This window comes from Lutjanus erythropterus, chromosome 4, assembly GCF_056507025.1.
Source record: "Lutjanus erythropterus isolate fLutEry1 chromosome 4, fLutEry1.hap2, whole genome shotgun sequence".
Classification (NCBI taxonomy): domain Eukaryota; kingdom Metazoa; phylum Chordata; class Actinopteri; order Lutjaniformes; family Lutjanidae; genus Lutjanus; species Lutjanus erythropterus.
The window spans coordinates 4,014,377-4,033,244 of record NC_139320.1 but is presented as its reverse complement, the minus strand read 5'-3'; positions in this window follow the sequence as shown (position 1 = coordinate 4,033,244).

Genomic DNA, 18,868 nt, shown 5'->3' with positions numbered 1-18,868 from the left:
ACTGGAGGTATCAGAGATAGAGCTTTAATCGCGCCTGAAAAGTGGAACCTAACAAGGCCCAAGCCCAATGACATTTTGTCCGAAAGTGACCCGAATCCGTATTGTGTAATGTATGTAATATTATGTTCAGTTATGACAATGTAACATGTAAATGTTAAAAGCAGAACCTTCCATAAAGACCAAGCAGTCCAAAAGCAACATCATACAGGAAGACTGCATGGGCCAAAGAGGTACACAATGGGATGTGCATTCATAGAAATGTTTTTTAAGGTACTCCCGTATTATTAAGCATAAAGTTAGGTATGTTGGAGAATTTGAGTCTCCTATTCGTAGGTATAACTCAAATGTCAACACAATATTTTACAAGTTGGAAAGTTGTAATGCAGAATTACCAGTAGTAAGTGAAATAATATAAAGTTTGTGCGGTGGAGAAAAAGTCATCCTGAAGGTACTCAGGAAGTTTCACCACAGTCTGCCCATTCGATTTGTATATTTCTGAATATACATGTCAAACCTTTGGCCTGATGATGGAGCTACAGGAGGGGTCAGGAGGTCAGTAGCAATGTTAGGCTTCATTCTCTAGGGACTGTAAATATATAACTTCTCCAAAGTTATGGCTGTCCAGTGTTTGCTGAATGCTATCAGGGTAGGAGGTTTGAGCATACTTGTCAACTCTCCTGATTTTTCAGATTTTCATTGCCCTCTCCTGGTTTCCTCCTCTGGTCACAGTTCTCCTGTATTTCTCACAATTTATGACAATTTTTCACACCTTTTTGTTCCTTTTCTGGCACTGAACCATGTGTATCAGCCCCACAACTCCACAAGTCTGCTGTTTCCACCTGGTCGACAATACAGCTACACCAAATGTTGTGTCCTGCTGTATCTCCTTCTACTCAGTGACTAAAGATGGAGAGAGAAATAATGAGTACTGACAAAAAGAAATACTCAAATTTCAGATGTCCTGGAAAGAAGAATTCCATTTTCTTACAAAAAGTTTTAAAGGGAAGGAGCACATTTTTTTCTAAGAGCATGTTAATATTTTATATAAGTTATTATAATCAAATTTGACACTGACAAAAACAACAGAGGCAAAAGTTCACACATTCTGTACTCAAGTAGAAGTATAGATAAAAAAGCTCTGGTAAAAGTAGAAGTACTGATTCAACTTCTTTCTGAACCTCACCTTTTCTCTGGGGTCAAGTCTCCCTCTCTGTCTGTTTCGTCCTGTTACATCATTTTCATCTTTTTACATAGTTTTTGTCTTGTTATGTCTTTTTAATTTTGTTACATCTTCTTTGTATTATGATGTGTTTTTCATTTTGTTGCGTCAGTTTTGTCTTGTTACATCATTTTTGTCTTGTTACGTCATTTATGTCTTGTTATGTCTTACCTTGTTTTTGTCTTGTCTTTTCCATTTTGTTACGTCCTTTTTGTCTTGTTACACCTTTTATGTTGTTTTTGTCTTGTTGCATCTTTTATGTTGCTTTCGTTTTGTTATGTCATTTTTGTCTTGTTCCATGTTTTAGGTCGTGTTTGTCTTGTTACGTCTTTTTTGTCTCGTTTCATTTATGTAGGGCTGGGCAGTATGACAAAATTTTGATATCACGTTTTTTTTTTAACTTTCACGGTATTTGACGTTATTTTTCTTTTCATACAACAGTGTTCTTACCCACAATTTTTTCTAATGAGAAAAGAATTACTGCAGTTGATTGGCTTTAAACAGCCCATTTTACTGTCATAACGACTGTATCATGTTTTTTTTCATGTTAAGACACAGGCATGACCCCTTCAAAGTATGGTTACCATCACATGGCAGGGACGACTATACGATTAAACGTCCTCATCCACACTAGTCGGCACCAGAAATACTAGTAGTTTAAAATATTTATCAATATTTCATTCATGCATGATGCCAGTTATCTGTTGCCTCTAACATTTTATTCAGCTGCACGCCACTAGTTGGGGCTGCGGCTCTGTCAGACAGCAGCCCCTCTCACCCAGCGCGTACGAACTGATCGCCGTGGCAACTCCGGATGTTTATATTAGCAAAGTCAGACAGATGAATGTAGACTGTGACAGAATAAGCTGATATATATTCACTCGACTGGATAAACATGTGACCACATTAAGCACAGACACAGACATAAACCTGCAAGCAGAGCTGCTGCTGCTGCTGCTGCTAGCACTGCTAACGTTAGCCACACTGTGTGTCAGGCTGGCAGCTAACTTTAGCTCTGGGTCCTTTACCTGCAGACACTGTGAGCCTCCTCAGTCTGAAAAGGTGAAGCGTTTATTGAATTATTGTCATGTTTTGTACATTAATGTGTAAGGTGTGTATTGCACAGCGCAAAGTAGTGTGCATTTCAGCTGCATTTAAAGTACGATTTGGTGACTGTAGACTGTGATTAACGTCTTCAAATGGCTCTTAAGACAGTATTTTTTTCAGACAGTGTTTAACATTATAAATTAATAAATTCTGCTAAATTTTAACTGCTTTCTGAGTGTTTTCTTAGTGTTAGACTATTCATTTAGTCTAAATCAACAGGGAAATTAGTCACCAGGAACATCCCTAGTACACACGCTCAAGCAAGCACGCCTGTGGTGTTGGTGTGCAGCAGTGAAATGGGTCCCCGCTGAAGCACTTTCCTGCCGCGCACATTCTGGACGTTGTTTGGGCTATTCACCGGTATGGCGGTATATGAAAAATTCATATTATAACGAAAATAAAGACCGGTTTTCAGTACGAACCAGTATACTGCACAGGCAAACATTTACGCCTTCTTATGTCATTTCTGTATTGTTACATCTTTTATGTTGTTTTTGTCTTGTTGTCTAGTCTAGGTGGTTTTCACTTCATGTCTTTTTCATCTTGTTACGTCGTTTTTGTTTTAAGTGTAGGCAAATGGGTATTTGGTTATTTTCATTCTTTAAAAGTCATCAGGGTATCTATGAAGACTGAAAAAATTATCTGCTTTGGCTTCAAAATCCTCCCAATTTTATAGCTCTCAATGTTGGCAAGTATGTGTTTGAGGATATATAAAAAGCAGTATAAACCACATTACATTAGGAAAGAGCACTTACATGCACAGCCATCAATTGCAGAAGCAATACCAAAGTAACTTTGCTACTGTGTGCTAAAACCAAACACAGCTCCCTCAGCAAATCCCTTCCTCAACACTTTGGCCCATGTGCCAAAGGCTCTGCTCACCTAGCAGCCCCGACACATCAGCACAGTGCTAAAGGCAGCACAAGTCGTCACCTTACTGTGGCTGTTTGACCACTGCTGTCAACACACAGAGATGAGAGGAGGAGGTTATAACCCAGCTGCCGGGTTAAAGTTTACATTGTACCGCTAGCGTGAGGACGGACGTGTCACCACACCGCCAAATGACTCGTCTCAGGAAAAAGGAAGAAATAAAGATAGAAAAATGGGGGGGGCAGGGTGCAGAGTGGGAGGAGTGGGAGGTGTAAGTCATGGCCTCCTCTCAGCGGCCTTACTATATTAATGTGGACCCCTCCAAGACCTCTATTAAACTGTGCAAAGCTCATCTGGAGGAGCAGGCACATCCTTTATGCTAACGCCACTGTGTTAAGCACACAGGGAGCCTGCAGAGAGGCGGGCGGGGGGTTAATGGGGCTTGATGCACTGCAGGGGGGCCAGATGAGGATGGGATGGGGTGGGTGAGGTAGGGAGATGTTGGGGGGGGGCACTGGTGGTGCGTCAGACCACAGCAACACCCAGCTGGGACTTCCACTCCCTTGTTCCAGAGCTGTTACCCTCTAAAGTCAGAACTGCTGTGTGGATGCCGAGGTGGGAAAAGTGGGGCAGGAGGGGGGCAGCTTGGATTTTGGCCCTAAAATTAAAGGATAATTACAGTTTATCACAAGATAGGTCTTGATTTCATATTTTCAGATTGTGAAAGATAAGAAATACCCCTCTTCAACTGAATTTTCCACCCTGTTGATTTCACTGAAATCCCTCCAAGTATATATTAAAAAACTGATGCCAAAATGCATCTTATGTGAAAAACATAATTTGACTTCTGAATTTAAGTCAGAATTCTGAGTTTAATCTCAGAATTCTGACTGAAAATTCAGTATACTTCCTTTTTTCCTTCTGACCATTTTAAAAACCTTTCACATGTGGTCCTAATCCTTTACTGTATATATTCATGTAGGGCATTAACATTTTTAAAAATACAATTTTGAAGAAAAATCAATTGATTAAATAGGTTAACACCAACAAGAATCTTTTTCATAGGGTTAAATTCATCTTTGCACACCTAAAGGTGAGACAGGTGAGCTGGAGAAAGTAAAGTCATATGAGAAAGTCATCACATCCTCATACCAGAACGCCAAAACAGGTCTCTTAACTACATTAAGTAGGTCAAATGACACAACTCTGTGACATTAAGCATGTAGTTTACATTGTAACATGTTCGCAGTGTGGTTAACTTCAGGCACAAAAACATCTGGTTCACTTTCAGAGAATATCATGGTTTGGGTTAAAATAACTACATTGCATATGTCATGTGATGGAAGTGAGGTCACATAACTTACATTTGGTTAGGTTTAGGCTAGGTTTAGGTGATATGAGACTAGGTATCATGACAGATTTTACATATCATTAAATCTTGATATGGCATAATTACTGTCTTTTCCTGGTTTTAAAGGCTGCATTACAGTAAAGTGATGTAGCTTTCTCAACAAAACATCTCATTTGGTTAATATGTTGTGAAAGCACCAAAAGTCACCCCCACAATATTGTCACAATATCGAGGTATTTGATCAAAAATATTGTGATATTTACTCATTTTATCACCTCAGCTGCATCCGCCCCTTGGAGTGCACAGCATGTCATCAGCCACTACCTAAATGATCAGTTATTATTGATATCGACCAATATGAAACTTCACTATCAGGATTTTTTTTTTTTTTTTTAGCTATATTGCTCAAACCTAGTTTTGGTACAATAAGACTGCTGCCTCCATACTAGAGTTTGAGATGTGTGCCCAAACCCGATGGGACCCAGTGGGTTTTGGTCAGGTCGGACTGTATTTCTCATGAGCTTACTTCGGGTTTGGGTTTATAATACTATCATCATCATCATTATTATTATTATCAGTAGTATTTTTTTTCCGCATGTCTTGTCTCTGACACTGCAATTACTAGAAAGAAAGAAAAATGTTGGGCTGTATCAGGTTCAGGCTGAAATATGCTGATGCATACTGTTCGTCTGGCATAATCAGAGTCTCCTAAAGCCCCAACATGCTGTTTACTTGCATGTGCACACCGTCACACCCAGTTCAGACGTGCATGCACATGTACACGTGGCTGCAAGCTAAGGATCTACAGAAAAGATTCAAGCTAAAAAATATGGTGTAAATGACGTCTTTCAAGTCAGCTTGGCGTGTTGGGCTTTAAGATATTTGGATTACACCAGACAAGCAGTATGCAGGCATTTTATGTTGTTTTTTTTCATTTGTTTTTTTCTGTTTAAAACTGGTCACCATTCACTTCAATTGTTTGGGAGATTCTGTAGCACTGTTTTAATGTGAAACTCCAGCAGTGTCTTCTGAACTAAAAAAACTAAACCTGACCTTGAATCAGCATGAGGGTGAGAAATGACTGAATTTTCATTTCTGGGTGAACTATCCCTTTAAAAGATAAACTGACTTTTTTAAAGAAAGTTCAAATGTAAAAACATGCTCAGAGACAGTATGGAGAGTAAATATAATTTGTCGTGTCCCCTGTTGGCTGCAGCACTGACAGACAGGCCGGTGTAACACACACTAACAGCAGTGAGTTCACAGGTAAATCTGTGTTCATTCAGCTGCATGCACTTCAGCTCCGCTGACAAATGAACCATGTTTTCTCTCTAAACTGTGAATGCATAAAAGCATGCAGGACTCATGAAAGTACATATTCATAAATCAGTGTACAATGGTGCATTCACTGGTCAATAGAAACAGCGTACACACACTCTCACAGAGCACGTATACACCTCCAAATAGATAGTTGAGCCTTGGCTCATTGCTTGGGCCACTTTCTGAACACTACCACGTCTATGATGAGATATCGAGCTGGGGCTTCACAGCGCACTCTGATTTATAAAAGACCATCTCGGAGCATGCTGCTGTCCTCGCTCTGTATTTCACCACAGCAGCTTTTCAACTTTGAGAGGCGAGGGCAATTCGCAAGGGCTGGCTGGAAAAAGTGAGGGGGTTGACCAGGGAGGAGAATCTTAAAGTCCAGATAAAATGAAAAACACCTTTTACCCTTTTAAATCACACCATACTGTGGACCTATTCAACAATGCCAAAAAAATCATATCAAAATGCAATCATGTTTTCTTCCTGTAAAAAAAATAAATATGATGTTTAAAAGGCTAGAAGCAAGCAATTCCAACCAATAGAACCACTGCATCCACCCATCAATGAATGTTCAACTTTAGCAGTCCAGAGCTAAGGCAGATTTATTAGTTAGTTAGTTGGTTAGTTAGTTATCAATAATATAGGAACAATATGGTATGTTGGTACCACCTAAAACCTTTTGTTTCCCCAAAATGCAAGAGCATAAAATATGTAACAATGATCAGTGTTACTGTACAAAAGCACAACCTTCTAACTTGTATAGAAACACAACTTAATGACTTTAGTCACTGATTTATGTGAAACATATTTATATATATTTATACTCCACATTTTATGGAGAAAATGCTTTTTGTTTTTTCTTCTGATGACCTCAAATCTGGCTCAGATCGTCTGCTAAATTAGCTCCTGTTAGCGAGCTACAGAACTGGGCTCAGCAGCTTCGCAATGAACAGGCCGGACCAGGGCCACTACAACCTCCAAGACAGACAGGAAATACAGTACTGAGGACATTTACAGAGTTTTCTGATAGAAAGATAGCTTTAGTCGCTGCAAAAGTTGCTTACTGCTAACTGCAGTGCTGTTAGTCCAGTTAGCTGTGCAGCTAAATTAGCTGACTGAGGGCTTCCAGGAGCGAAAGCTGGCTAGGAAACCACCTTTGCACTGTATTACTTTTCTTCAATCCTCTGTTGGGAAAAGTTAGCTAACTTAATGGTGAGGTGGGAAAAGTAAACACATTCTTTACTCAAGTAGAAGTACAGATAATTGTGTGAAATAAGACTCTGGTAAAAGTAGAAGTACTGATTCAACTTCTTTACTCAAGTAAAACTGAACAAGCACAGGCTCTGAAATGTACTCAAAGTATAAAAGTAATTTGTTGCAAAACTGGTCTGGTCTGTTTCATCTTGTTATGTCTTTTTTGCATCGATTTTTGTCTCATTACCTCTTTTATGCTGTCTTCATCTTGTTATGTCATTTAAGTTGCTTTTCGTCTTGTTGCATCTTTTCCGTCATATTAACTGAATATTTTTGCCTTGGTACATCTTTTCCATCCAGTGTGTTTTTTTGTCTTGTTGCATCTTTTACATTGTTTTTCATTTTGTCATGATTTTTGTCGTGTCTTTTATAGCTTTTTATTTTTATTTTTGTGCATTTTTCGTCCTGCCACATCTTTTTTTTTTTTCTTTCTTTTTTGTCATGTTATATCATTCATAGTCTTTTGTTGTTGTTGTTGTTGTTGTTGTCTTTTTCATCTTATTACATCTGTCATTGATATGCACTGATCAATACACCAAGAAAAAAATCCCTTCCATTTAGGCTGAAGTCAATCTTGATGAAGGCAGCATGCAATAACACTTAATAAAAATAATCAATAATTCCTCTCAAATGCATTAAAACTAAAGTAACAAGCGTGTTTGTGGTAAAATTTAGAGAGTAAAAGTAAAAAGTTGCCAGAAAAATAAAGTACAGATACCTGAAAACCTGCTCATTCAGTGCTACTGACTACTGTAAAAGCCTGGAGACATATCCAGTGGACTTCCGCAAAAGTGTTTTGGAAGTTTACATGCAAATTCTAACTTGGAAAGAAAATCTGATAAATTCCAGAATAAGTCTAAGAAATCAACTGACAAGCAGCAGCTTTTAGACAGAGATGAAGAATCGAGGGGGGAGGGAGTGTTTGCATCTGAACCTCCTCACTATCTCCAAGTGGGATCAAATCACAGCCGCTTGCTCTCTGCTTCTTTCTTTCTTTTTTTTTCAATAGCCGATCAATTTAGCGTGGCTCAGAACATTGCGGTAAACATCAACGGAGTCATTTTCTGGCATATTAATGTTTACATCCAATCAGCAGGATGTGGGGGCGGCCTAATTAACTCAATCAGCTGAAGGAATGCACCAGCAAATGAGAGCCCCACCTAGGGACCGCACACAATTGATCACTTCAACCGACTCTCCACTCAATTGTTTCTTGACAGCACTTCAGAGCACCTGAATTAGTGAGGGTGCATATGGTGATTAAAAAAAGCCAGTTTTCTCCTGCTTTTTTTCCCCTCTCTCATAAGCATGTTTGAAAGAGATACTGCCAGCATCATAATCTAAGTTTGTCGAGGGAAGAAGTAGTTGGCGTAAAGCAGCAGCAGCGCTATAATCTTTTCAGTTATTCCACCCAGCAGTTTAATTACTACTGGAAGAGCACAAATGATCAAACTGAATATGTTCTCCATTTTGGAGAAATGATTTCTTTCTCTGGCATGAAATTGATCAAGAATTGATTTGGGATGGGATGTGAAGGTGGGATATGGATGATTGCAGACAATCAGTGAGTTGCACCCAAGTAATGCCTTTTTACTGTGGGCTCACCTATCAGTTTCTCTCATGTAGCACAACCACAAGCTACTGTGTGTGTGAGAGTGTGTGTCTGGGTGGGGAAGGAAAGGGGAGGGGAGGCTGCAATATCAGACCAAGACAGGAAAAAAAAAAAGTCTGAACCCAAACACAATAATAAAAACCCCAGCGTTATCTTCTACGCTCCCAACACACACCACCCCTCTGCCTCCGTCCCTGCCCATCTCTCTCTGTCTTGCTCTCTCGCATCTTCTTCTTTTTTTTCCTTCTAAACTAGCCTTGCTTCCTTTCCTTACCACCCTCCATGTGTATGAAAAATCAGCAAATAAAAAGTTACATTAACCCCGCAATGACCTTTCCCACGTAATACACTGCAGCCTGATGGGCCAACCCGGGAGCTTCATCGAAAAGCTGTCATTCTCTGCTATCCCAAGCACTGCCTGGGGAACATTTACCGGATAATTAATATATTAAATGCATGAAAAATAGTTACACAGGGGCCCCTTTGTCAGCTCTTCCACCGCACGGGGGAAGAGGGATACAGCCTGTGAACCATCAATATACAAGCATCCTACTTCAATGGGCCATCATAAAAACTGCTCATAATTTTATGGCTTCATTCACGGCCCCCGCTGTAAAGGAAGGCCATATTTCCTCGTAATTCACTGGAGCTCGCCGTGGCTTTTTTATGATTTGGCGGTTTTAAGCCGCCGCTGCCGCCGCAATTATGGAGGTGCTCCTGGCCCCGGCGTGAAGGACGAGCAGGGGTCAGCGGTGAGCGGAGGCGTGACGGAGTGTGACCGAGACCCTCCAAACACACGCGCGCGCCGGCATGCACACACAGCCTCCGCCGCCACCTTTGGCTTCCTGCGCCTTGGTTGCTGGTGGCGTGCAGCTGACACTCAGCCCTGTTGCTGTGCTCTCAGTCATTAAGAGCTCAGCTCTGATGCCACAGATCAGCAGGTTTAAGCCCTGTGACTGTTCCTGAGGTGGAGTTAAGTTGTTGGCCATGTCACTGCTTAACACTACAATAGCCAAGGCGGTCGCTTTAAATTTATGTGTGCAATAACTTTGTTGAATTAAAAAATACAATGCTGCTGGTACCTGACTTTTCCTAAAAGTGTCTGTATTTTCATTTAAAATGTTTTTTATAGACATAAATTACAGAAAAGGCACACAATGTGATACTTCTTACCTATTTCAGTCATAAGTGGTCATACTGACCACATAGAAATTGTTACTTTTTGCACAGTTGGAGATGCATCTTGGTTGCTTAGCAACTATAATTGTCTCTGTCAATAAAACTTCACAAATGGTCTTGATTTACAATTTCTCAACATTGAAATACAAATATTTAATTAATTAGACTCAATTAAAAATAAAGTAGGGGAGACCAGGGACAGTTGTAACACTTTTTGTCTCAGCACCTATAACTCACTGAATTTTTGTGTTAAAGCTCTCCAATGTTGAAACAAAATACTCTTACTCATTACAAACAGCAATGTTCCAACTTTTTGTTTTTTTTAATAACTTTTGTACTTGTTTCCAGTCTTTTCCCATAGGGTATGATTATTTTTTGTGATGGTTCTAAGTGGAAATTTGTTATTATTAATGTAAAATTAATAATTATATGTTTATAATCTGACTCTAAATTGCCCATAGGTGTGAATGTGAGTGGTTGTCTGTCTATGTGTCAGCCCTGCGATGAACTGGTGACTTGTCCAGGGTGAACCCCGCCTCTCGCCCAATGTCAGCTGGGATAGACTCCATCAACCCGCGACCCTTAACAGAATAAGCAGTTACAGAAAATGGATGGATGGATGTTTATAATCTTTATTATATAAAATACATTTACTATGAGAAATTCTAGATGAATCTAAATTTTGAATCAGTTCACTGATGATTATCCCACAGAAAAGTTCTGTTGAGAATATATGCAATAATGCATATTGATGAATATATAAATGAATTTTACAAAATCTACATTTTGGTGTTTCATTTTTAGACTAACAGAATAGAGTTTGGAAGTCACAGGTCAAAATGATGCTTATGGCCATTCGAGTACTTATGGAATTCTGCCACTTCAAGTGTTAAAGGGCCAGCTGAATCTAGTGGGATCTAACCAGATACTTTGGGTAATTTGCCCAGTTTATCTCATTCAAGCTTATTTCTGCATTCATCCAAATGCAATGAGATGAATCAAACATGTAGTAGAATGTAAAGACATTTAAAGATTAACAGTAACATTTAATAATAACCATAACTGAGGGATATTCATAACTATTATAAAATCAATTTAAAATGGTAAAGAGTGAAAATACAAAACAAATTAATTACATATATATGTACATGTACACAACTAGGATATAATTCTGTGGTGGAGTGTTTTTAATTTGTGTCAAGTTGATTGTAAACAGCAGTAACAAGATGGTGATGATAATCATAATCATCTTTACATTTAAAGACATCTGGGAAACACTGTCCATCAACTGTGGCTGTGGCTACAAAGCATCATCAATGTAAACACAGACTCCTCCCATTGGAGTCATTTACTAAAAAAAACAAAAAAAGTTGAGTCAAAATTCTCTGATTTCAGCTTCTTAAATGTGAATATTTAATTTCATTTTAATAGATTTCTTTACTCCTCTCTAACAGTAAACTGAATAGTTTTTGATTTGGGGACAAATCAAGACATGTGAGGACATCATCTTGAGCTTTGATCAACATTTTCTGACATTTCATGGACCAACAACTAATTGATTAATTGAGGAAATAATTGATGATCAAAATAATCATTACTTGCAGTCCTAAAAGCACTATATTAGGCTACACAATTTCACCATATTTTATACTGAGGTAATCCAAAAGTAACAGGAAGTAATCAAGTTACATTACTTTGTTATTGTGTTACTGACTACATTTTAGCAGATAAATTAATAACAAACGAAATACACCTTTAAAGTAACCCTCTCAACCCTGAGTGTCAGCTGCTGCATACATACTCCGTCTGATTTCACTCAATTAAAAACACTTTTTGCATAAACTTAATCTGAAGAAAAGTATTGAAACATAAGAGTGGGATTTATAGCAGTTTGTCTGGAGACTTTTGCCTCAGCGAGGACGTACAGTAAATCATCTCTCACTTCTCGCATATACAATACATTGATTATATTTTACTGTATGCAAAATCAGGTGAATTTTCCTTTGTTTGCACTAACAAAAATAATCTTGCATTTGATTTATAAAAGCTGGAGTTCATTATGTGTGAACACTGCAGACATGCTCCATTTCTCAGTCTGGTTTTTGTGTGATTAAACAGCAGTGTGCTATTTACATGGGAAATTAACTTGAGACCGTGTGATGGCTATTATCCTCCTACAGACACGTGAACAAACACGCAGATACTGTACGGACGCAGGCCAACAGGCGCACACGCGCGTAGACAAACACAGGAGCATATGTTTGCTGGCGTGGAGCACAAACACACACAGTATGCTTGTGCACGGAGCACATATTTGCACACTCTTATTGAGAATTGACAGACATATTCACCCACATGTCATATAAACACTATATATGCATATTTCCTGGCATGAAATCTGCACCCACGTATATGAATGCATGCATGTTATCTAATTATCACAGTAATGATTCACTGCACTCTTGCATGTACAGTAAAAAAACTGATTTTTGGGTACATCTAAAAGAAGATCAGAGTGACACACAACCTGTTTAATGCCACAGAAAGTCTCTCTGTGCACTCGATGCATTCCCGTATACGTAATCACACCCATGCAGCTATTCGTTACCAAGAAATATACCCTAAGACCTAGACGTTGATAATAGTCCTATTCATTAAATATTACTCTTGTCAAAAGGGTGCTGTGGGTAGAAGGGCATTTCATTTCTGATGAAATACAAGCCTGAAGAAAGAGACAGAGATCCTGGAGGAAAGCGCATTAATTTTCTGGAGCAAATGCCCCCCCGATTCCACCAAATGACATTCTGTACCACTAGCGTTTTATAATGTGACACAAATGGCATTGAGGTACAATTTAATACCAAAATACTGAGTCAGGAGAGCTTTCCCAGGATTCAGTGAGAGAAAATCACCAGACTGGAAGGTCAAGCTTAAGACTCAAGTAGTGCTTTGTTATTTAAACATGTTAGCTCAGAAGTAACTCATAACCCTGATAACACAGGGAGGGTTCACTTAAGCAGTGTGATTTATATCTGTACTGGATTATTGAACCCTGTATATACAGTGTATACACACAGACTAGACTTGTTGTTCTCTCAAATACAGGTATTGTTTGAGAGGGTGGTGGTTTGGTATCATATTGTACAGACATGGTTTTAGAAATGCTGATATCATGAATTAGATTTAATATCAAAGCTTTCTCCACCCATCAAGAAACACCAGACTGATTCATAAATGTGAATTATCACCGTTAACTGCTTGTAGCAACTGTTACCACAGTGTGTGTTCACTGAAAATTAAAAAGATTAGTAGAGACAGATTAATGTTGCGCTTTTTCTTTCCAAAGTTCCAAAACCTAAAGTGCTACCTGATGTTAGCAGTTCTTCTGTGTAGCTAGTTGGTGGTTGGTCTGTGCAGCTATTGGTTTTGTCTGTGTTGCTAACATTAATGATTGTTCTGTGTAGCTAAAGTTAGCAGCTGTTCTTTCTAGGTAACTTTAGTTTTGCCAACTAAAAATGGTTTGTTTATTTTACTAGATAAACTTTAATCTTAGAAACCCCCAAAAATGTATTTAAAAAATTATGAGTAAACCCTTTGACGTGAAATTGAATAATGGTTAATATTTTAATATTTTCAATTAAAATCATTAAATTTCAGGCACCAAAATAATGGCAAATAAAGCTCACAGCAAACAATTTTTCAAATACCTTTTTTACTTTTTGAGTTTCTAAAGCTCAAAGTTTCAAGTTTATCTAAGAAAAATGTAAATCATCTCATCTCAAGATTACATGTTGGCAAAACTTTTCTTTTGGTTTATTTATTTAAAAACTTAAGAGTTTGAGCTGGCTCAAAACTAAAAAATCTATAGTAGTAAGTTGCCTTAAAATTTCAAGTTGTTTAGTCTGTAAAACATTTTTTACAGTGTAGTTGTAATATGGGGTAACAGATTTTTGAAATAGATAAACACTGACTCTGTGTCTCAAAACATCTTTATAAGATGGTCAGATAACCTGCAGTTATTTAAGATGTAAATTAAATTAATATTATAATTAACTGATTAAATATGCGTGTTGTACTGTACACAAGGAGAAGTCAGTTTCACCAAAGTTTTGCTGTGATTAAGTGTGATAATTTCACAATAAAACAGAGAAGAAGAGTGCTCTGAGGAAGAGATGAGCAGCAGAGACCTGGGTTCTGATGACAATATAAATGTTTAAATACCTCAGAATGTGAACAGCTCTCAGGCCATTGCACCTTATTTTAAAATACCATGTTCATAAAGTACAATCATTTCTGAATGTTAGCATGATTGGCAGGACACATGCACTAATAAGTAAGTGGTTACAATTTAAGGACAGCTTAATTCCAGCAATTTCACTATCTTAGATATGGCCCATATAAACTCCTCAAAGCTACACAATAGAATTAGGGTTTTTCTAGTAGCAATACCAGCATTGGAAAATGCCTCCAATACCGCATAAAATGCGGTATTGGGTATCAGCGAGGACACAAGTCTATGTGCTACTCCGATACCATGTTATGTATTAACCACAAACTGTAATTCTTCTATTTCCCAGCAGTGTCCCATATGCTATTTTTCCCTCCAGGATGGTGAAGTCGTGTTCTATGCTGTTCACTCTCTATATGTATGTGTTCATGCATTTACAGCAGGTTTAAGCAGAGCCAGGCCATACAACAATGACAGGATCAATATGATGGCATCTGATTCATTGTGTCGGCTGATAAGCAAAGTTTAGGTATCAGAAGGGAAAAAATTATATTGGAACTACATCTAGAAGTGGTTGACATGGCATATGGCCGCTAGAGTGCCAGACTAAACCTTACGTATGTGATGTAAAACACAAAACATTAGTCACATGATGTTAAACGTGGTTAACAGCAGGGTTGGAAGGGTATATTCTGATACAGTTACTAATTGAAAGCGTAATCAGTACCCTAGTCCAAGTATAACAATGTTAAAGTAATGTAACTTGATTACTTTCCGTTACTTTTGGATTATCTCCTAATTGCGTAATCCCATTATGTGTTACTCCTCAAGCCTGGTTAATGGTCACAGTTTGATAAGATATAGGAAAAGATCCTGGTTTGGGTTCAAATATGTACAATTCATGTTACGTGACATTATGAAAGTCCCGTGTGTAGAGTAACTTGAATAGCTTTAAACTTTAAATAAAGCAGCACTGACTGTTTTTAAATGCGGCATGAACCTCAGTTTCATGGGAAAAAAGGTCTTGTGCTTAACACATCTATCCAGCTCGACCTGCATGGACTTTTGACCTCTTTATACTCCTCCAGTCATAATTACTACTGCCACTAGAGGTCGCCAACTAGCAATAGATAAGAACATGGCTTGTAATAAGGTGCTTGTTCAGATGCCCGTTTTTTTTTTTTGTTTTGTTTTTTTTTTTGTTTTTTCTGATGAGGACATGCTGGTAATACTTTTTACCTGTTGTGATACATCTAGGGTCTTTGTTATTACTGTTACTTGGTCTAACGCTCATCACCTCCTCCTAAATATCTGAACCTAATTTCCTGTACAAACGAACGTGTGAATCCAGACAAATGTCACTTAACAAAGTGTGCTTATTTGTACAATTACAGTGTGTTTCAGGCACCACTGAGACGATTTAATCAAACTGTGTGGCATTTATCCAATCAAACAAAACAAATCAAAACTCATTTTGTTGCTAATGAGAATATTTTGTGACACTAAATGAACAATGTTACCAGTTTGATTTATTTTGGGGGGCTTGCTGGTTTACAGGCTGGTTTAACTGGGCTTTTTTTTATTAAGCTTTACCAGTCTCACTGTGAGACATGAGAAAAAAAATCTGACACCACGACCAACCAATGTTTTTAGTCGATTCAAATTAATCCCAATTTATAAATTGCATGGCAAATTAACTCAGATCTCCTATTTAGGCCTGGATACGATTGGCCTCTGCCTCCCTTCAATCCTCTTCTCTCTGCTCGAGGGAGCCACATTCATATGCTCCCAATTCAAAGAGGAAGAGGAGGGGAGGAAAAAAAAACAGGCTGTTGTAGCCAAACTGGTGAGCCAGCATTGTGAGTGTAGAATACGAAGTATAGGTGATCCCGGAGAGCTCACACTAAGCAAGCTTAATCCTGTTGACTAAGAATGGGCACAGGGAGCCATGCCAGCCAGCATTGAGCTGTGGGTGTATGGAGCGATGACAGGGGAATTACTCACCATGGCAAGGGTGGTCCTCTAAAGCACGAGCTGCGAGCCGAGGCTGCCGATGGCTGCCAGTGGGCACCAGCACTGGGACAGGCTTACCAGTCTGCTGGTTCCCTGCCACAAATCCCCTCTCTCTGACCGGAAGTGCTGCAAACCAAGGATTTCACTTTCAGCTCGAACTCGGGAGGTGTTGCACTTCAACACTGAGTTCTGAAATGTACCAAACCTTGATTACAGTGGTGGAGATAGCATCAGTAGCTAAATGCACCAGAAGCTCTCTTACCATCTACCTGTATTAAAGTAGCTTTAAGTCGTGGGCCAAGTCTGTCAGTTAAGACAAAACACAACAATCCAGGGTGTTGAAGAATAACTTATTATACATGTTAGAAAATAACTGAAAACTCTGAGAACTATGTAGTACAGAATTGTGGAGTTAGACCATTAAAGCCATGGTTCCCCGACACTATACAAGCCCTACGAACTAATCCACAAACGACACAGCCAAACCCTTGCGTCACCCTCCCTAACAATGAGGTACAAACATACCCTCAGAGACTCTCAGTCCAAATCAGCCCAGCATTCACGTCAGCTCACTTCAGTTCCAACAACCCGACACAGAATAAAGAAACATACCATCCTGTCCCTGTTCTCTGGATGTGATGGCTCTAACATGTTTCAGGTGGTTTTCAGGTTGTAGTGGTGTTCGACACTAAGACAGAGGAGCGGACACACCCCCAGTATTTCAGAGCAGAGAATTTTTTTTTTTTTACCTTGCGAGAGAGCTGGATTTGCAAGATCAAATGATCACATGAGAATCCATCTTGCCAGGCTTAAGTTATCCGTTTCTGTCTGCACCAAAAGTGGTGGAGCCAATCAGCATCCTAGGAAGGACAGCTGACAGCTATGAGCTTGGCTTTCGATGTGACGACAGCCAGAAGCATCCATGGAAGCGCTGATCTGACTGGTTTAAGTTAGCCTGTGTTAGATGTGATGTCCTAGATAGATGGTTCATCCAATCACCTGAAAAGTGCTTTTTGAAAGTGCCTGCCCTTTTCCAAACAGTTTCTAAGCACGCCTTCCCAGATGGTTCTGTGTAATAAACCATCTGGTCTGTCAGGTTACTAATATTATATACGATATTTTAATAATTCAAATTCTTTGGCGGTTAATAACAAATGATTTTGAGACTCAGAACATACATTTGTTGTTGCTTTGCACAATCGTTTACATCAAATTTCAAAATAAAAACTAAGATAATGCTATGGAGGTTGGAGTGGTGCATTTACATGTAGTCAAAAAAAGTCTGGACATGTCCTGAACGATCACTAGAAGAAGTTTTGGCTGTATTTAGTTGCAATATGAGGCAAAATGGAGCTGGAAGCAGATTTTTTAAACAGATAACCACTAACTATCTTTATAAGATGGCCAGATAACCTGCAGTCATTTGTGCTGTAAATTAAATTAACAATATAATTGGAGGTGTTACTGATTAAATATGACTATTAGATTGTACACAAGGAGAAACCTGTTCTACCAAAGTTTCGCTGTGGTTGATTGTGATAATTTCACAAAAAAACAAGAAGAAAGTGCTCTGAGGAGGACTAAGATCAGCAGCACAGACCTGGGATCTAATGACAGTGTAAATGTTTAAATACCTCAGGATGTGAACAGCTTTCAGAGCATCGCAGCCTATTTTAAAATACCATATTCATAAAGAACTATAATTTCTGACTGGCAGAATACATGCACTAATTCAGCATGTCGTCTGGCTCTGAAGGTCAGCCTTTAACAGCTTTAACAGAGAGAAATCCTGTGGAAATGTGCCAACCTGTTGAAATCTCTCACTTCAGATTAGCGCTGTCTAACCGATTAGCACATTCTCATACACGTAAAGCCATAAGGAGCAGAGACGACGCCACTTAAAAGCTACATTGTTCTGCAGAGTGAACATGTCAATCCTAATTCCTTTAGCCGCGGTTAACAACCCATCAGCAAACTGGCAGTTGCAGATTGAACACTAGTTGAGTCTTAGTCCTGAGCCCAGATCTTCCTGAGGCATTACACCGGGGTGTCATCCTCTAATACCGTGATCTAGATTGAGGGAGAATACACAAAGGCAGATATTGGATACATTGTCAGTACTGTGCTCTGCTCCAGCTGCACCCCACTCCACACCCCCCCGCCGGCTCACTCCTTCACCCTTAAACGACTGAATATGAGCTGGTTAATCAGCTCCGCTTGAGGTTAGTGAGGTGATACGGGCCGACGTCTTCCTCCGTGACCACCGCGAAGGGGCCCCTCCGCTCGCCCCTTCGGTGAAAGCAATGAGATGGGAGGGACTCCTCAGGGGGCCGTAAGAAGAGATCACCTCCACCCCTCCATTAAATCATCCCTCCCCTCCTCGCCTCCATCAGAGGAGGCTCTTCTTTATGAGCTGTGTCCTGATGGGCCAGCAGACGGCCGGGTAAAGGCCAGCCGTGCCACTTGGGTGCCTCCAGAAGGAGAGCAAGCAAGCGGAAGGGGCAGTTAGTGGCGCAAGCAGCACCTCTGCACGCACACACACACACCACACACACATCTGAGCCAAAACAATCATAGAGGGGCATTCCCCGTCACTGCTTACATGCATACTGTAGGCCTGTGCTTGTGTGTGCGTGAATAGGGAGTAAAAAGCTTGGTTTCACATCACAGGCGTCAAGTCACAGTCCTGTCCTCAAGATGTGGGGGTAT